The 21051-nt window shown below is 41.7% G+C and overlaps 1 protein-coding gene and 1 long non-coding RNA gene across 2 annotated transcripts in view; one reads left to right on the forward strand and one right to left on the reverse strand.

The window, feature by feature from the left end:
- The window catches only part of DOCK10 (dedicator of cytokinesis 10), a 159664-nt gene that overhangs the window by 29913 nt on the left and 108700 nt on the right, over positions 1-21051 (forward strand). The gene's annotated exons all lie outside the window — the stretch shown is intronic.
- LOC308072715 lies at positions 3216-19241 on the reverse strand. Its single transcript, XR_013931764.1, has 2 exons — positions 19092-19241; positions 3216-18284 (listed from the first exon to the last, which is right to left on the reverse strand). It is a non-coding gene; the product is annotated as an uncharacterized lncRNA (long non-coding RNA).

Raw genomic sequence — 21051 nt, forward strand, 5'->3', positions numbered from 1 at the left:
TTACCCACTGCATGGGGGAGACTAATGGTCATAGGAGGAAGGGGATGGATTTTGTCATTGTGAAGCTGGTGTTTAAGCTTCTTTTCCTTTAAAACACAGTATCTATAAAAAAAGCTCTCTTTTTCTTTTTTTTTTCTTTTTTCCCACTTAATGGTTAAACAAACAACCTCAACAGCATTTAAACAAATAACTGTCTCCTTCCTGGTAGTAATTTCAGGGATAAGGAAGTGAGAAGGGTCTGGAAGAAATTGCAGCATGCCCAAGGATGGATCATCTGTGCAACTTGCTTCAGTCCTTGGAAGAAAAGGGTAGGCTTGGGTGTTAAGGCAGCAAATGATGTACCAAGCTCCCCGAACCTACATGTAGTTATTGGCAGCTTGAGTTGCAGTTCTTTGTGCAGTAAATCCTGGGAGAGTGGGGGTCTGAGAGCTATGGCAAAGGTCCCTGGACTCTCAGAGAAGTGAGGCTTTATTGCAGCGTGGAGGGAGCCGTGGAAGCTGTCCACCACCCTGCAGAGCTGGGCATACCCAAAAGAGAGGCACGTTGGCCAGGTGGTCCATTACCTGTTCCTGGATGCGGGCTTTCAGGGATCCCCTCCTGGTCTCAAACACATCCACCCATCACAGTAACTGGGCCTTTGTGTTTCCTACAGCACCAGTTAATGCACTGGTATTTGTCCTGTCAAAAGGCAGCCTTTCCCCAGGAGATCTGTGAGATCATTTTCTTCCCCTCGGTCCCCTTGAGAGGAGGAGGATGAGTGGTTCAGCCCTGCCAGGAGGCTGGTGTAGGTGCAGGCAGGCACTTGGGAGTAAAGCTGCTGGGCAGGAGACAACTCAGGGAAATGGTATTCCCTTGCACATCTTTCTTTCTCTTCTGATTGTGTATTATTGTTGTGCCTTTTTGTGTAGAAACAGTTAATTATGTAACTGTGAAATAATTTGCCATCGAGCTTTGCAGTTAGGCTTAGTAATGTTGTGGAAATCTGGCAAGCTGAGAAGGAAGCGCTGCTTCAGAACACTTCTGCAGCAGAAATGGGTGGTCCTGTTTCCACCAGTATTTCTGTTACTTGAAAGAGCAGCATGGTAAAGAGGAGTGGAGGCTACTGGACCTTAAGAAAACATGTGTTATGGTCCTAACAGATTATGGTTTTTTCCCCTTGATTTGTTGTAGATCATTGAAGTCTGCCTGGATAATACAGTGGACAAAACTACGTAGATAAGCAAAAGAGTCTTTAGTTCACAGTGTCATTATGTATATTGTGTGGATGCCAGGAGCTAGACTGATCCAAACAAGATTACTGAGTTTTTGTGTCTGAGGGCAGCGAGTGATTGGGGTGCCCAAAGAAGAGAGGTGAGGAAACCCCAGAATGTAGGATATCTGAAATATGCTGATGTGATTGGGTGCAATTGCCGGAGGCTGTGGGCTCCTGTCAGCTAAGATCTGGCATTTTATCTTTTCACGCCTTTAGATGAAGTGGTCTCCCTCTTTGTAGCTTGTGTGCCACTGGCTATATGCTCCCTACTGAGAGTGTTAGTATTTGGTATTGATTTCAGGACATAAACTATGCCTTCTTTTTGAATGGCTTTTTTAAGTCCCCAGGCTCTGCTATGTGTTCTTGCAAGTTTGACTGACCCGTGTGAACCAGAAGTAAAATCTCAGTGTTGCCTTTATATGGGAAACAGTCCTGAGGCAGAGAGAACAGCAGTCTACCCTAAAATACTTCCAGTAACTACACAGCTCTATAGATGTGCCCCATTTTTCTTTGTTAATCCCCGAAGGGGAACATCTTTGTAGGATATTCCTCTAGGAATTGTGCCTTTGCCAGTAACACTCCAAGCAGGAGATGCTCTGGGTGCACTCCATGGAAAAGGAAAGGGAGAAGACCTGAGCACAGCCTCTGGCTATTGCTTAATGGCCACCTACTAATCACTGTATGAAACCTTTAGGCATTGCAGCAGGTATTTCTGGTGTTCTAGTCCTTGTAGAAAGTGAAAATTGATGTTTTTATTGACAAAAATTTTTTTCCTCTTCAGTTTGTTAGTTTAGAAATCTGGTTTTATCCTTGGGAAAGACAGTTTAATAATAATTTTAAGATCTTGGCTGGATCCACAAAACGGAGAGATGCCAGAAAGGCAAAACTGGAAATTCTTTGTCAATGACTATTTTGTCATCTTCTCTTGGACACAATCCTGGGAGTTGCCAGAGACATGCAAAATAAATATCTAAACAACCTCTAGCTAGAGGTAAAAGTTAAATACAGAGTCACTGAACACATAGATTCAATAGACCATAATGTTGTTTTCTGTACCTTTAAGAATATGTAAAATCTGGTTTTCAAAATAGGTCCATGAGGTTTGAGATACTAAAAACCTACTCAGAGTGAATGCAAATGATTGTACGTGCTGTTTCTGTAAGAAAAAGGAGAAGAGGAAGATGTCTGAAGGAAGAAAATTTAGCACGTGGGGTTACGTGGAACTGTTTGGTGTTCAGAGCAGGGGCACTAATGTTTAGGATGATGCTTTGCATTTGGAACTTGTGACTTGAAGAAAAGTTGAGCTCTGTCTTAGAAGGTCATTCTATTTTTCATGTGATTTATTATGAACTGTGGCAGCTGAGGTTTGCTTGGAAGATAAGAGCAAGGCATGATATTTGAGAATGTGTCCTTTTCTCCACCCCCACCCCCCAGCTACACAAAAATGTGGTAGAATGTTTTGCATGTTGAGTAAAATACCGTAACTTGAACTGATGTGTTAGCTTGAAAACAGCAACAGCAAGGTGACATTACTACTCTCTATGCAGTTTTTCGTCTCTGAAAAGCAACAGCTTGCAGAGACTTTCTCTTTCCAGTTACAGAAGAACTAGGAGAACCTCCCCTGTGGCACAGATGCAGGATGGCTGCTCTGCTTTGGCATACAGGCAGGGCTGGAGCACTGCTCGAGCTACTTCTCAGCTCACTTGGTTTGTAAACAGAACCTTAGTCTTTCAGAAGCTGTAGGAACCATAAAAGCATAACTTTGAGAACTTTTCCTCTTCTCATACTGAAGTTCATCTCCAGAACTATGTTCCTGAAGTTCTGTTGTTAATTTTATGTTTCCAGTGGAAATAATTCAGTGCAATCATGTCCTCAATTTGTATGCATTTATCTACTGAAGATTTGTGCCGTATACATACTAAGTGCTATCAATAGATGGCAACTCGAAGAATTGCAAGATCTCTGACTCGTGGCCTAGTGGTTTTGAAGGTGGGAATGTATCTGTGTGTACCCAGATGAGGAGAACTTGCAGTGGCTTTTGGAGGTTGGCATGAGGCTCAGCTCTGGGAAGAGAAGGATGGATGTTCTTCCTCCAATGTCTTAGAGGAGGGATTGTCTTTGGAAAGCCAGACTGCGCAGGTCTGTAAAGTTCAAAAAATCATTCAGAATGTTCATATCTTTTAGTTCAAGTCAGAAGCTTCAATGTGTAATAAGTTTTTAAACAACGATAAACATGTAGCTTTATTTGATCTTATTCAACTTCCACTTCAGCACTTGGCCTCAACAGGAGCAGGAACAGGCCTACGTGTGGATAAATGAAGAGCGTTAGGGTGTAAAGAGGAAAAGTAGTAGATGCACAAAATGCAGTTTTACTTGAACCATTTTTGCAGCTGTACTTGTTATCTTTCTGATTTCTCTGCCCCCCTGTGCCTAACGCGCAGCAGCCCTGCTGGTGAGAGCAGGTGGCTTAGGCAGCAGCTATGGCTCTGGGTATAGCTTCTGAAATGCAGAGGAGCATGAGCCCAAGATGTGGATCTGTTTTCATGTTTCATACTGCTGTAGTAACATCTAAAGTATTCACACGGCTGAAAAAGAGGTGGTGCTAAAAGGGCCTTTTTCCACTGAGCAAATCTTCTCCACCTGACGTCAGTACTTTGAGCAACAGCATTTTAATATTGCCTTCACTTATTAGCATTGCAGCAAAGTGTAAAACGACAGTATGTGGAATGAAATTATTATAAAACTGTTAACCAAATTGTTGTGGCAGCTTATGAAGACCATGGACTCAACATAAAGTGATGAAAACATCCTCCTACGTAAGAGGAATTTATTATCTCTTTTTTTAAAAAAAAAAAAAAAAGAAAAGAGAGAGAAGCAAGCTATTTATTTGTAAGCAATGCATACTTGAAAGAGCAGAATATAAATTAAAGGGGTGCAGAAAAGTCTCTGTAAGTAGCTGTCCTTGAGAGTGCTTTTGGAAGGCTTTGGGATTTCATGCAATTGACAAAAATCACTATTTAAAATTAATATTCAAAATGCTTCTTAGGAGAGAAGAAAATCGACCTATAGAAAGGCAAAATAACTTGATTAAAACCAAAAAGGCAAAGAGAGAAACACACACAAGGGGAAGAAAAAAAAAAAAAACCAAACAGCAAAAAAAAAAAACCACTTCAGTTTTTTCAGGCTTTGGCCATCTGCAGCCACACTGCTTTGCATAATAAGCCCATTTATAAACAAATTATGAACATACATGCTTGATTTGTGGCAGTTTTGTCTGCGATGCTCTGTCTGCAGTTCTGCTTGGCTCTAGCTCTGATGGGCTGTAGTAAATGCCATCTTTCAGTTTCCCTTGATTGTTTTACTCTTTGGATATTCCTACAGAGGAAGGTAAAAGAGTTAATAAAAAATCCCAATGATCTGACTGGTCTGAGATTTTGGAATTGGGTGAGCTATGGTTGTAGGAACCTTAGGCTAATTGTATGGTGTGGTGCCCTCACACCAAATCAGCCATGAGTGCAGATCTTGCATTTATATTTGTCTGCTTTCCTGTATTTATCACAATATTAAAACTTGGATAAATTACAAGGAAAATATAAACTCTGGGTAATAATAGACAGATGTACATAGATTTAAATGCCAAATGCTAGGCACAGGATGAAGCATCTAAAATAACCACAATAGTGTCTTTTGAGTTCTGGAGACTTCAGTAAAATGCCTTGAAATGTATTTCAGACAGAATTTTATAGAGGTTTTTTGTTTCATGATGTCAGTAAACAGTGTAGTGTTGGACAGAAATATAAAACTTTTTTTTATGTACATCTATGTATGTATTTGTGACCAGCAGCCTCTAGGTCTATTTTCAGAGTTGTTCTCTGGGTTTTTTTTATGCACATCTTGGCCTGCACAAGCAGTTCCAGGCTCAGAACTCAGTTCACATCATTTGGTCTTTTGCCTCCCACAGTGAGATTTTGGTAATGGGATGCGTGACTGCGCCTGGCCCTATACTGACTGACCAGGCTGTATGGGTGGGTTAGGTTGACGGTCAATATCTACAGAAATGGACTGGAAGCAGTGATACTGCCTGCTACCATATCTTGGCTGAGGAACGGTGCTGTCCCATGCTCCTCAAGCTCTGTTACAGGAGCACGTCTCCATTAGCGGTATCACTGTCCATAGCTCCAGGAGACAGGTTGGGGCAACACAGGCAGCTGTGCAAGCCAGAAGGATGCAGAAATCCACCTGTGATGCTTCATGCACATGCCCAGTACATCCCAGGTGCGCTGCATTCCCAGCAAGCATCCACAGCTGGAACCCAACCTGCGCTGCAGAGGGCAGCTGGAGAGCTCAGGCTGGGAGGGCGAGCGGCGGCATGGCACCAGCAGCACTTGTTGTCTTAATGTGTGTGCACCACCCTTGGCCCAGGCTCTGGTAGACTGGTTCTCCTCTGCCAAGAATGGTGAGCTGCAGCTGGTTCAAGAAGTGTACAAAGAAATAGGAAATTAAACTCATGCTTTCAGAAAATAATATTAATGCCAGTCCTGAGCCCTTGCCTCTCACTGGCATTAACTCACTGCTGGCTGCAGCACTGGGAGCCAGGCTGGGCTTTCTTGTTCGTGCCGTTGTAGGTACGGAATCCTCCACTAGAGCTGATCTGGATTTAAATGCATATAGCAGAGTCCATTTCAGGCCTTTGGCTGCAAACACGGGGATATCGATTTAGCTTGGAAAAAGCTATGCTCTGTAAGAGGTCTGACTGAGGAAGGGAGCCATAAAGAAGCCAGGGCTCTTGGAGAACACCAGCCAACTGGAAGTACTGCCAAAGTAAAAGCTGCTGGGAGAGGCAAAGGCAGGAGGGAGAGTGTGTAAGAGAGGAAGAGTTCAGTGATGAGAGAGAGAATCCAAGTAGAAAGTGCTGTTTCTTCTCATCTGAAATTAGTTAGGCACACTGCTGTTAAACTTTGGTAAGGTTTGATTTCTGAGGGCAAGCCACCACTGGTCATGTGTTGACACATGAGGATATTTTGATGCTTTTTCCTCCCTCCTTGTTTTTATCAAAAGCTCTGTTTTTGCTTCACAGTGAGATACCTCTTCCTACTGCTGTTAATCCCTCCTCCCTTGCCCTTCTTCCACCTCTTCTTTCCCAAAATGGAAAACCATCTTCTGCTTTGACTTCAGTATAAATGCACTCCATTCCCATCCTAGGTGGACTGGAAATCTGAATGGAGTGTGACAGACCTGTTCCTGATACTTCTCACTTCTATGAAGTTTCTTCTTTACAACAGTAACCCTAATACACTTGATTTAAACCCACTTTAAATCAGAATTTTAGTTCAGTGCGTTTCAGACAAAAGCCTTATGCAAAATTTCATTGCTCATGGCAGATGAAGATGTATATCTCTGAGGCTTTTATCTCCACGCTTCATACTCTTCCATCTATCAGAAGCATTTGGTTTTAATGCACATGGGAAGTCTTCATTGCTCCATAGCGTCTCCAGCAAAGCAGGGTAACGTGGATGAGTGCAACAGGAGTCATTGCACTTAATAGCAGCTGCTGAACTGTTCCACCATCAGCTACAGCAGAAAGATAAATTGGGGAGCAGATACTCAGATATGAGTGCCTCTACACTGATGTGTGTAAACAGAAGTGTGATTGCTGTGTACTGCAAAACCTAGTGTGGCTACTATTGGTGATCTGATCTTTTTTTATGTATCCCAGGGGGGGTTGCTACCTGATTTCTAAAAACTCTCAAGAGAATCTGACTTCTAGATTGCATTTCCTGAATCATACAAGGTTTTGATGAAAGGCATCACCACTTCATGACTATTAGATGACTACTACCAATGTGTGGGTGAATACAGACTAGTTCCAGGTTGCGGTACCACCTGTAGCTGAAGAGGGGCTGGACAAATGCAGATAAACAGTTTTGATGTTCCCTTAACCAAAGAAAGGTTTGTAAAGGCAAGACTTTAGATTTCCTTTCTAAGGCTAAGCAGCATTTCAGCATATTTGAGCCTGGCAGCTCTGCTTTTTTGTGTGAAACAAGAAATGAATTTGCTGCCGAAGTACTCAAGTAACTGAACTCTTGCTCACTGGAGTACTGTTGTTTCAGGAATACAGAAACAGGTGCGGTGTCTCCATAGTGTTTGTAGCTAAAGAAGATGGAGGAAGACAGTGCCTAGGAAATGCAGGGACAGTTCCTGGTCTGTTAGCTTTTGAATCACTTCCTTGAACAATTAAGGCTTCCAGCTGGGGTTAGTGATTGGAGTGAGGAATACTGCAGTGGCGAAAGGATTAGGATTCTGCACCAAAAATCATGTCACATGAACACTTCAGGATGTTTTGGGTGGCAAGGTCTGACATCATCTTGGGTGCTATTGCAAGTCTAGTCCAGCTGAAGCTGGCTCAGACCATGGAGCATGAGCCCCTACGCTGTGGGAGCTGTACGTACATGTGCACATTTACACTGGGAAAGAAACAGATTCCTTTGTTATCCTGGGGCTCAATCATTTCAGTTCTGCTAGGACTCTTATTTTAAACTCTGGGAACTCTGTAAATAAATACATATCATAAAAAATGTGCTTTTTTTCATCCTGTTAATTTGGTGCCTCTTCAGAACAAAATGTTATGTTCTGTCTAAACAGAAAGAATTTGTGTGCAATATCTTACTTCTAAAATTGCACTCTGTTAATAATTATTGCCAATTTGTGGTTAGCTTAAAACATAATAGATTCTCTGTGTGTGGTTTTCGATTAGCCATTGTAATGTTTGTCAGACTTCTTACTGTCTCGGGGATTATTCTGAATACAGTCTATGGAAACAATTGAATTGAACACTTCTTGCCTTTGGTGTTTGTTTTTCCTCACTTCTCATCTGTCAACTGCTGTGCTCATTTTCTTTTCATTATTATTGATACTTGCTTGAAGATAAGGCGGACGGATTCAGTTCTTAGTTGTATGTGTGCAAATCCAGTAGAATAGGGGTTTGACTTAATGCAGTAAAACAGTTCAGAAGTGTAATTCTGTGCTGCTTCCATGTTTCTTCCCACTTGCACCATCTCCCCCACCAAAAAAAAAAAAAAAAAAAAGCATGAATTTAAGAGTGGAAAATGTATGTGGCCTTGCTGGATCAATCAGTGGTTAGCTATGAAACTAGATGTTAGGAGTTGAGCATCATGTCACCACTTATAACTTTCTTTGGCATTTTAATAAGGGTTTGGCATTACCTTGATGTTTTCCACAGGCTGTGACTTCTGCGCTAAAATTAGCAGTTTCAGAGGGTAAGCCTTAACAGTAAAGAGATTAATTTCTGATATGTAGATTCCTGGAACCAGATGCTCTACTGTCCTTTTTGAAATGTTTCTTCTGTTAGTAAATTATGTGCAAACATGCATTGCAGCTATCTCTATAGGAGATTTGATCTTAGTGGGATTACAGAGGAGGACAAGTTCTTGGGAGAGACGGCTTGGAATTGGGCCTATTTTTTTTTTCGCTTTTGGATGCTTGGGGCTTGAAGGTAAAGAATAAAAAGTGTTCACAGAGATGATCTGCACTTCTTTCTTTTCAGTGTCTTAGCTCTTTCCATGTCTTTAACTTGTTCTCCCATGTTCTTGAGGAGCTTTTTCTCATCTCCCTAGAGCTCCATAGAAAAAGCAAGCAGAGCGTCCAGCTGCCTGTTCCGTCTTTCCACCTGCCAGCTGGCACTTGTGCCTGAATTTGCTTATTCAGGCTGTGACTGTTCTGGCTTTTGCAGTGCTTGAGTTCCTCCGGCTATTGACCACCATTAGCTCTTTGGTTTTAAGCAAGGGCACAGCCCTTGATCGAGGTGCAGTGATCTAAGCAGTTATCTAAAAGCTTGTTTGTTGCTAGGAATGTCCGGTTTCTTTGGCCTTACAACCTTGCAGTTGAGTCTCCTTTTGCCTTTTAACTGGCCTGTTACAAGAGAATGCATATCCCTTATTGGCTGTCTGCTCCCAGGTGTTGGGCATGTGCTCCATAACACGTCCTTCAGATGAATGCAAGCAGCAATTGTATGAAAGATACAGGGACAGTGATCCTAATCTTGAATCTGCTGCATCCAGGAGGAAACATTTACTGTTTCTACACAGACTTGATTTATTTTCTAAGATTAAAGATATACAATATATTTTGTTGCTGGTGATGTAACTTGCTTCTTCATGATAACCATTTGCCCCTTGTAGCACCTGATTTAGTTTCTGCTGACAATGTAGTAAAGACATCAGCTGGGGAAGGACTCATCATTGGGGTGTTCATGCATCCATCACCTGCTTTTGTTCAGAAATCCTCTGACCAAGCAGCTCTGATAGATAGCATGCTCATTCCTCAAACACTTGTGTAAATACAACATATTTTAGCGGAATGTATGGAAACATAGAGAAAACTCATGAATGCAGTTTGAACTGAAGAACTATTTGGAAATAATAGAGATGTTTACTAAGGCATGCATAATTCTGGTTTTTATATAAAAGATCAAAGTAAATCCAAGTCTGGAATTGTACCAATCTGTTTTTGCCTTACTTCTCTAAATCTAATTGAAACTGTAAACATCAGTTAATAAAATGTAATTCTAAAATGTTTTCACTATATAAACATATCCTGAATAATATACCAAAAAGGACCTGCCCAAATGAAATGTTTGAGAGATGAGTTGACAAAAAGGTTTGTACCAGCTCCTACTGAGAAGTTTCTTTATATAGTATTTTTAAGGTGCCAAAAGCTTTTGTACATACAAAGGGCTTGCCAATTTTCCTTTTTTAAATGAAATCAAAGGCAATTTTAAGTTACGTGAGCCTGCAAAAATAATCTGAATTGGTGGCTAAACATTGCTTTTTGTAGAAAGCATTCACAAGACAACTGTATTTCTTGGAAATATTTTCACAAAAGGATTTGCTCCTTGAGTCAGACCATGTCTGCAGTGTTTCAGACAGAACAAGGAGCTGAGTGAGGAGGAACTGCAGTAAGCTCTGCTTTATTTCCTATCCACATCCTTTTCTGGCACTTGTTTAAGCCTGGCTGGAGCGTGTTTTTGTAGGAAATCAGAAGTTAACCTCTTAGCTTCTGATTTCTGACCAGTTCTTTTGTGTCCAGCTCAAGTGGTGCTTAATAGAAATGAGTCAGGATGTTCCAACTATTTCTACAGTAAGAGGGAATTTTCTGGACTTTCCAGAATTTTCAAATCTAAAAAAACCCCAGAATTTTCAATTTATTTATTTATTTTTTTAAAAACAACACAAACAAACCAAAACACTCTTGGTACAGTCAGGTTGTCAATGACCAGTTTAGGCTTGATGATAAGGCAAGAATAAAGGTCCAAGAGCTTGTCTTTGCACATTGGATACAGGGAGCAAGATGTGAGAGTGGGGAAAAACACAAGGGCAGGAACTAGCTTACACTCATCCCATCAGAGAAAATCATCTGGAGAAAGTGAAGGAAGAGGATTTACTCTGATTCAGCTCTCTGCTTTGCAGAAGGAACCTGGGAGCTTAGAGCAGATTTACTGTGTTAAAAATGACATAGTTTTGGTCTTGCTTTTCCAGCTTGCTGGGAAATCATAAATAAATTCAGCTTTTTGATCTGTCCTTGGATAGCAGAGTTCCATAGCAGCTTCTTGGGTGGGCTTTCATACCTCGTACAATTCAAGATAGGCTTAAAAGGATTGGAAAATCACAGAGAAGAGTGAGGGGGGTCAGCAAAGTTAGTCTGTGACTGTGTATGTAGACAAACACTAGACCTGGACTGGCCTGAAAAATAACTATGAGGGGATATGGTGGAAGTCGTAAAAGTCAAGAATGGTCAGAGATATATAGATGGCTTGCAGTTTCTTCTTCAAGAAGAGAAGTAGGGATTGTCAAATGAAACTAATGAGGGGCATGTTTGGAGGAAAAAAAAAAAAAACAAAACAAAACCAGAATGAATATTAAAACTGGATTTCCTTGCCACAAAATGTTTAACATCTATAGTGTCTGTGTAGGTTTTAAAAATGGCTGGAAAAATTCATGAGGGAAGTCTTTGAGAATTAGTAAATATGCAGGTGCTGCCTCAGGCTTGGGAACCTGCGTGAGTGGAAATTGGAAGAGTATTCAGGAGAAATACTAGTATACTGACTGTTTTCTGTACTTTCACCTTAGCAGCTATAGATTCTCACAAGTGCAGAAATCTGGGTTAAATTAACTTTCATCCTACCTGGTATGACCATGCTTACATAAAATGGAATTTAGCATGGCGTCCAGGTGAACATTCAGTACTTCGTTTGCTGCTGAAGGAGTATTATACCTGGCATTCTTGCCTCTTAGACATGCAAGTACATCAGCTTGATTGACTACGCTCCCCTGAATTATTTTGCATTTGTTGCAAGTTACTGTCCCTGTGCATAGACCTGTATTGGCTGGCGCACGGTACCTTGTCTGTGTGTCAGGACCTGCAGCACTCCGCTGGATATTCCTTGCTGTGAGGCTGGGATAACTGAAGGAGTAGAACTCAATGGATTATATTATATTTCTTTTTTTGCCAAGGTTGGGGTTATATTTGGTTAACTTTACACAGGCTTTTACAAACTGTAAGGCTCCTAACCACTGCCATTTCAGTATTTTCCTAGTTTTTTACCTTCTTATTTTGGTAATACTGAGGACTGCACATTTGTTATAAGTCTAAATTAGGATTAGAGGTTTTAATTAAGAAATTAAAAGCAAAGCCTGGAAAGGTGAGACAATTCTCTGGGTGTACAGAAAGTTATGCCGAAGTGAGAAATACTGTATCAGGTGTTGGCACGATCTATTAGACTACACTGTGTTGCTTTCTGTGTACTAAGAGATCAGTAAGAGAAGGGGAATGTCAAAAAGATGCAAGTTGTCTTTTTCTTATTTCTCCATACCAAACTCAACTAATGTAAATCTGACTTGCACGGTTTTATATTTCACTCCCTTTCTACTAAAACAAGAAAATAATCTTGCATCTTTGCTTTTGAAATTTATGTGCTTTTTGCCTCTTCCAAAATGCCATTATTTAGCTTTCAATTATATGATCCAGATGATGAATTATTATATGCAGTTGCTTTTTTAATTGCTTAAGATGCCTACAGGCACTAAAAGAGAGTATACAGGAATTTATGACGTTGAATATATGTAAGAAATATGAGATATCAAACACAGTAATGGTTGTACAGTCAGTTTGCACACGTATGGAGGGGAGTGTACTTTGTACTTAAAAAAAAAAAAAAAATGAAGAGGATCCCAGGGTATTTTACATCAATATTACAGCATTGTAGATGTTGATTGTGACCTTGAGTAAATGAGTGAGTTGCCTGACCTCCTTTTGCTTCAGTTGTTCCAGCTGGAAAATTGGGTGAAAATGTGGATTCTCTTTATAAACCAGATGTTGTCTGATCTGAGCTTTTCTTGTAAAGAAAAAGAAAAATAATTTCTGCAACGTAGCATAGACATGAATAGCAAGTATTAGATTTACAACCAGAAAAGCATGCAGCGGAAGCCAAAATCACAGCGGTATCGACATATCTAGAGATAGTAAATTTAGATTATTTAATTATTTAATCGCCTTTTATGGCCCTTCATCGCTGTGTGTTTTGTTATCAAGGACTAATTCCAGTCCAAGTAGATGAAAACAAAAGAGTAATGTTTGTTTGAAATTTCCCAATAGATCAAATTAAAGAAGAAATTGAAGTAATTGCCTATTTTGCTTTTGTACGCATCAGCAGGACAACATTGCTAATGGAAAGTTTAATTCTTCCAACCCGATTGCTGATATAGGAAGCGGCAGTTTGTTTGCTAAAGAGAATAAGCGTAGCTGTTTCTATCCAACCTGTGCAAAGATACCCAGCACTGAAGCCCGTGACGACTGCGCTTGGTTGCACTGTGTGTGAGCCTGCAGCTCCGCTGTGCAGCAGGGACCCTCACACTTGCAAAGAGGACCGGCCAGTAGCACCGTGGTGCAGTACTGGTGCCCTCCGCTCTTCTTGCTCCCCCACTAGCTACTGTCTCCAGAGGGCTGGTAGGGTAGATGAGCAAGGGCTGCAAGTGTAAGATCTATCATACTGGTTTTCTGTAAATGATGCTGTGTGGCTGTAGCTGGAGGCATTTGGGGTTGCACCATCAGGTGCAAAGCCCTTCTCCGCCCAGTGGCAAGGGAATGTATTCTATTCATGCCAGGTGCAGGTGGGTTTCCAGCCTAGAAAGCTGCTGAAATGATGCTGGTGTTACATCTGTGTTCCTGTGGGGTTAGCTGGTAGAAACATCGCTGTGGCAAGGTGTGCATGTGGAGCAGTGTTCCCAGGCTGCAGGACAGGGAGGGACTGCTGCTAGCTCAGCTGAGCCTGCTTCCCAGATGGAACAGTGAGAAGTTTTTTTTAGGAGCTGTAAAATCAGCAAAGGGCTGGTAAGTGGCTTTTGGACAATGGGTGTTACCAGCAAGCTCTTGTGAGTGCTTACAAAGGCTATTTTGAGGTGATGAAATACATGTGCTGGAAGGGCCCTTGAGGGCTGCATGAGATCTGGCTGGGAGGTGCCAAACTGCCCATCCCGAGGTCTTCTCCTCACCCCCTGGGGACACTTTCAGCCACAGATGAACCTTAGCAGCTCTGGCAATGCACGGGGACTGGCAAGGGCAGCCTGTGGCCAGCTCCTGACACCACCAGTTCAGCTACAGGGTGTGTTTTAGCCTCTCACTAGGGCGAAGGAGCACAGCAGCCTCTCACAGATCAGTTCTGCGTGAGTGCACTAATATCTGGGGCATGAAGTGAAGGCAAGGAGGAAGGAATCGCTGAGATCAGCACGCTGGCAGGCTAGAAAGAAAAGAAATGGCTTGACATAGGTGGAGTCACTGACATCGGGGACTGTTGTCTGGAAAGATCTGTTAGCAGGGCTCTGACAACACTAAGGGGCTTCTTTTCATGGGTATTTATGTAGGCACACTGTCCCCCCGCCTTGGAGACCTCACCTTGTGTGCCAGCGTCACTTTAACTGTGATGGATTCCCAGCCCTTTGCCTGGTCAGAGCTGGATGGATGTGTAGGCAAAAGGCGAGCATCAGTTATTCTAATGGCTCTGTGGAGTGTTTGTTTTAGCTTGAGTTGTTAGATCATAGGTGGAATCATATTTCTCAAAAAAATCACTTCCAGTTGATTCAATACCAGAGTGACTTTGCAAAAGGTTGCGTCATATGGAATTTTTTTTAACTGAATTTTTTTACCTTTCTGTTTAAAATATTTTGGGTTTATATTTTTCCCTCCCTTTTATAAAAAAGGACATTTTCAAAGCATGGATCAATACTGAGCATTTCATTCCAAAAGACGATCTCTTCTTGAGTTGATTTGGGGTTGTTTGGTTTGGGTTTTTTTGGAGAGGGGAGAAGATGGAGGTGAATATTCAGTCTTTGACAAAGGAGTTGGGATAGAGGTCACTAGGGCTTTCCATCTTCTTCGGTAGGTGCTAGTAAAAAAAAATCTATCTATTTCTGGTCCCAGTGTAGTAATCTGCTTTACCTGTCTGACACGAAGCTTCTAGGAAACACAGTTTTAACATGCATTCACAATCCACTACAGAGCACATGCTATTCCCAATGCCTGGAAGATGTGAATAAAGTGAATGTGTGGTGTCCAGTCATTGTCGCCCCAATTTTAGTCTCACAGTCTATTAGTAGATTTTTGGCAGTCCTATCTGCAAACACATGCAGTGTGTTACCATTCACTAAAATCAATTTTCTAGCAAGCACTCTGACTACAGAAAGGGTGGCAAATTATATCTGATGTGGCTTGATTTGCCCAGATGTGCAGACAGCTGACTCCGAGCAGTGCTGCCCTGCTGCCCTGTTCAGGGTACGGCAGCCAGGGATGCTGGGCTGCCTGGGGGATTGCAATTGAAGACCAGGTAAGGAATATATGAAAAGCAGCATCAGTAAGTATTAACATAGCTTACCCACTGGCACCGCCTGCATGTTGTGGGATATTAACTGTGTTAATCTCCTCGTTACTGGCCTCAGTAGTTGAGTATACCAGCAAAGTCTCCAAGTTTTGTGAGTTCTGCACCCTACATCCATAATATGGGACAGAGCAGGCTGTAAAGCTATGTGGTGTACATCTTTTTTCTTCTTCTTTTTTTTTAATAATTAAAATAATTTAAGTGTGGTGGTTGTTTTGTTTTAAAGATAGGGAGCCCTTTGTGAGCCTCTCCAGGTCTTCTCACCAGTACCTGAGCTGACAGCTGCCTGCTAGCCGTGTGCCAATGTCATGGTCGTAAAGTGCAGAATTGTTTCTGTTTCTGCTCCAAGGGCTGAGTGTTGGGCATGGCTGGCATCCTTTGGTTTTTCTTCAATGACTTTATTGCTGTGGTTCTACCAGGCACTCTGACATGCTGGAAATGCTACAAGCCATTCAAGGAAGGTAGGCAGCTATCTTATCTGCACTCTGCCAAGTGGTGGAACGTTAAGTTTGTCAGCCAAATTTCTCAGCACTGGTCTATGCTGCAGAGACTGCCTGAATGGTAGTGTCACTGTTATCACAGTGGTATTAATTTATAAATGAAGCAAGTGGGTGTTTTTTGAGAGATTTGTCTTTCATTTCAAAACAACATAATGCACAGTTGATGAAGGTTGTTCCAGCAAAAGGAATTTTCTTACTTGTTAATAAAACTGTGTTTCTCAAATCTGTTAGACAAAAGGCCTGAGTCAGGATTAGGTGCGTAATGGCTGTGGATGTGCAATTATTTACATATACATGGACATTAGTCAAGACTGGTTTTGACTTGCACTCTGTTTGTACGTGTCGGCGTTGCTCCCGGACAGAAGCCCTGAGCTGAATGGAAGCATTCATTCCCTGAAACTCGCTATGAATTTGATCTTTGCATGTGATTCCACACCCCACCCCGCCACCAAATTTGGAGGCGGGGGAAAGGCAGCGGTTAACTGATGCATCTTTTCTCGATCATTCTTGATGGGAGATGTAGATGATATTATTTTAGAAGGACAGTACAGTGAATTCAGTATTTGCTACACAGCAAGTGAAATATTCAGCCTGTTTTGGAAGGTCTTTTATGTTAGTTGAAGATACACACTTCAGGAACTGAATTTTTATATGGCTGCTAGCAAAGCACTAGTGAAATTCATTTTCCAATGATTGTGTGATACACTGTAGCAGTGAATTAGTGTTGTCCAGTGGTACGGTTTTACATATTGCTTTCAAGATCCAAACTGAAGTCAATGACACGTGACAGTGAAGGGATCCAAGATCCAATAAGTTGGACAGAACCTCTAGAAGAGATGTAGGAAAAGAGAATAAACAAGTTACAGAATTGTGACCCCTATCAGAAGACTAAATGCTAGTGGTTCTGAAACAAAGGGAATGCCTAGCTATTCCTTAACAGGGGTAGAGGTATCAAATATTATTTTTCCTATCTAGATATTGATAAGTTTCTTCAAAATACTGGGAACAAATGCAAATGTTCAGCAGAGGCAGCAGAGCAGAGGGTGATAAAACATTGAGTTGACAACTTTACATATTTTATTATTTTTTGAAGTGTTTCAACATCCTTATTTTTACTATATGAATCTAATAGAGCAGTTCACAAATGGAAACCAAGGCTTGTGAATTTCCTGTGACCTAGTAGGTCTTTCCTCGGGATAATTTAAGTTATGGATTATACATAATAGTTCTGAATTTAAAAGCAGTGCAGGCGCTTGATGATCACCTTGAAGTGCCTGTTATCTTTATTCAAAGAGGTAGAGAAGACTTTAAGGAAAAATTAGAGAATCTTTTACAGTCACACTGATGCTAATGAAGTTTCTTTTGTATTTCTGCTACAGGACAAAGCATTATTAGACATTTGACTGGTGATGTTATTCCCCATTACAAGTGTTAGAGGAATTTGCATTCAAAACAGATCTAAGAAAGTGGAATCTTTATTTGCAGTTGTTTACTATTAGTTCTGTTTATATCTCTGTGTGAATGCTGTAGCTTATTTGTATTTCATTGCTTCAACCTTTTGATGTATTGGTGTTGAGAAAATTTAATGCTCAGCATCTTTAGCATCGAGTCTGAAAAACTGGCTGTCAGAGATACAGAAATTAGGTTTAATAATACTAGGGATTAAAATCTTGTGGACAAAAGATACTCATGGTGTATGTTGAATAAGGAGCAGCTGGAAACTTGAACCAAAGTTCATCTTTTGTATTATTTGGGAGTAACACAAGTTCATCAAAGTTTCAGGAAGCAGCGGTGACCCTTATCTCAGTGGAAAGAGTGCCCTGGAAGGGCTCCTCGGTGCTGCCGGAGGCTGGAAGCTGGGACAGAGCCATCCTGAGGAAAGGAAAGATGGGGATCGGCTCATTCTGTGTGACAGTTACAGGAAGGACTGGATGGGTGAAGCAGCCTCTGAGAGGAATTGATACCTGCTGAAAATTAGGCCAGCAGAGCTGATGGATCCAGGATTAAATTTAATTTCTGGCAAGGACCACTTGTCTTGGCAGCTGCGTTCACAATGTTATGTGAGAGGCACTTGGGACTCAGATAGCATGGTGATTTGAGAGAAAACAAGGGTGATTCCAACTTGGTTAACGTTGCGGTGCTATACTGGTAGCCACTTGAAATGTCTGCATACCTTGGCAAATGGTTTCTGTTGTCTTTTCTGTTTTCTAGCGCCAAACACGGATGCTTTTCACCACTAAGTAGGAGTACAGTGAAATTTGTCTTAAGCAGTCACACAGCAGGCTGGCAACACTCAGTTTAAAGGAGTTGATCTTCTTAAAGACAAAGATAATGATGAGATGGGTTTTTAATTCATAAAGTGACACCATGTTTTAACTGAGGAAGATGAAAGCAAACTGGTCAGATTGATGCATTGATTTGTAGTGCTCAGATCAGACATGCTGGGCTCATGTGACTGCGCTTTTGGCGTGGAAATCCAGCATGTGGAATAATCATGTGGAAATTCTGCAGAGGTTTGTTACTTTGGATCAAATGTTACTAAGGCTGAAAAATGCGTGAAAGAGTTCATAGAATTCAGAATTTTTTGCTGGAAAGAAAAAGAAAAAAAAAAAAAGGCACTCAGGGTAAAGTTGCAGATCTCAGACAGTACTTAATTGAAACAAGTTGTAAAAAAATGCTTAGCATCCAATTTGCAAAAAATCCAGAATGAAAAAGCAGAAAAACTATCAGTTTGTCTTGGTTATGGACACTGATGTTAAAATAAAAAAACCTAATGCATGCCCCATAAAGACTATGTGCATAGGGGAATGCAGCTTTGCTGCTACAGCAGGATGAATCCTCAGCTGGAACAAAGGAGAAGAAAGGGGTCTGTGTGTGTGTGCATGCACATGTGTGGGCACTGAGGGGGTTTGTTCAGTTTTAAAAGACCTTTGTGCCCTGCCAACCTTCAGACAGCTGACCATTGGGTGAGTCTCTACCTTAATTAGGAATAATTTGATTGCCTGTGTCTCTGTTCCTGTTGCCTCTGTGGTTCTGAGGCACCAATTGAGGGGCTTCTATCCTGTCGGGGTGCCACTGTGATTGCCACTGCACGGGGTCGTGGGGTAGGGGAGCTGCTATGGGGCAGCAGCTGGGGAACAGGCTCCGTCTGGCAGCTTTACTCTCACCTGAGGTGGGAGCAGGGTTGAAGCAAGCACCAATTTATTTTTTTCTTAGTTGGCTCGTGACAGGCACTTCTAAACCTAGGTTTCTAGAAGCCAAATATGTCTTTTGAATATTGGCATATAAATATGTCTATTTTTCTATTTTTTTTAAAACTGTCTTCAGCTTTAGGAATTTGCAGGGTGCTTCCTCTTACTGGTATTTTACACCACTTAGAAAGGGGAACTGTTACCTTGGTCCAAAAGCAGAGGTGATTCTGGGCCCCACAGCACGAACCTGTTGGTGTGCGCTCTGCAATTGAAGTCTGCTACCGAGGGGCTTGGTAGGAGGTGGTGGTTCTGTGACTGCCTTCTTTTTAGCTTGCAGACATACGTGTACATGAAGTAAGAGTGCAGCTGTTTTCGCTTTTGAATCGGGGAGGGTGGTGAGGAGAAAGGATGTAATGGGTTTTGAGACAAAGATAGATGTTCAGTTGCAAATGTTTTTTCTACAACTTCCTATTTTGATTTGCATTAGAGGCGGGGGCTGGGTGTTTTTATGGCTTAATGAGACACTCTTGCCTTAATAGCAGAATATTATTCACAGGAAGAAATGAGTTATTGCTGGTTTTCTTCCTCCTGTTCAGTTACTGTGGATACAGCATGTAAGTTTTAGACATACTTCCCCCTTGAACAGTATGTGCAGCTTCCAGTTGTTACGCTGAAGCTGCTGAAGGAAAGAGGTTGAAGAAGCACAGTTTTTAAAAGAGAGATTTGTTTGCGGCTTGAATTCTTACGGATACAATGAGCTTTCGTGGGAGATTCAAAAGGGAGACCAGTGAACTGCGGAGGAAAAGAAGGACCGTTAGGCGAGTGAATCAAGGAGAAATTCACAGATTAAGCTGCGTGAGTATGCACCCCTTCTTCCATCTCTTCAATGAAATTGCTAAGAAATTACAGGTCAAACACTCTTCAGGCTAAACGTAGGAGAGAGTAGGATTTATTCCTTCATGTATATGTGGGACTGACTTGAGTCCCATCAGTCCGTGTGATGAGGTGCTGAACATTGGAGAATGATTACTGAAGTCTGAGACTGAAGCACAGGGAATTCGGGAGTTTATAGAACTCAAGTGCATTAGGGAAACTGATGTGATGCTGTACAGCAATCAGACATGTACTGACAGCAGCAATATGTGATAGTCTCTCTGGCGCCTGGTAACACCTGCTTGGTGGCTGGTTCCATGAAAATCCATAATGCTGCTTATGGAGTACAAAAGTTACTCCATGCTGGTTTAGATCTCACAATCTTCTATGGGTGATTTATGCTTCTTGGGGCCAGGAGGATGAGGAGAAAGCCACTGTCCTTCTGCAGTGCAGTGAGCAAATGGAGAAAGCTCCAGAGTTCTTGGTGGAAAGCTGGAGTGAGGTTCTGTCCCACGAGCTAGACAGTAGCTTTGCCAGTGATGGCTTTGAGCCAGGACTATGCTTTCTGCAGCTCTGCTGTGTGGCACCAGGCACCTCACATTAACGGCTTTCCTAGGCTTTCCTGACCGAGATTGAAACTGTAGACAATTTTAGCTAAAAAGCATAGACCCTTCTGTTGAGAAGCCTTAGGCAAGTACCAGTTTTCAATTTACTCACTTAACTTGAGAGATCACTTTAGATGTCAAATGTTTAATGGCTTCCCCAAGAATGATTTGGAGACAATGGATCCTTGTGGCAAGAGGTGTTTAGTGTTCTTCTGTAGTTTTTTATATCCAATTACAAGCTGTGTTTGCATGCGCATGCTGGAGGCTCTTTCGTGGCTATTCTGCATGTCCAGTGTAACAAAGAATCAGTGATAATATACCGAGGAAGAGTATTTTCATTAACTTTTTTAAATAGGAAGGAAAATAACTTTGCTGTTGTAACACTTGGTCACAGATTGGTTAAGACAGTTTGTGGTCCATCTAGTAGAGCATTTGGGTTTGCTTGTTTGGATAGATATTTTATATGGAAATGGATCTTTTTGAAAAGACCACAGTGTAGTTCCTGCTGCCCTGAGCTAATGGCATACAGTTGAAGATACCAAGTTGAAGCTTCATGGTCTTGGGTCCCAAGAATGAATGCTGGTGGTGCTGGTGAAAGCATCTAACCCTTGCAGTTCACAAGACTTTGGTAGGAGGTATGCACTGCACCTTGATTTGTCCTCTTAAATCCTGGTTAGGAAGGATT

Source organism: Falco punctatus (assembly GCF_963210335.1).
Source record: "Falco punctatus genome assembly, chromosome: 13".
NCBI classification, from domain to species: Eukaryota; Metazoa; Chordata; class Aves; order Falconiformes; family Falconidae; genus Falco; species Falco punctatus.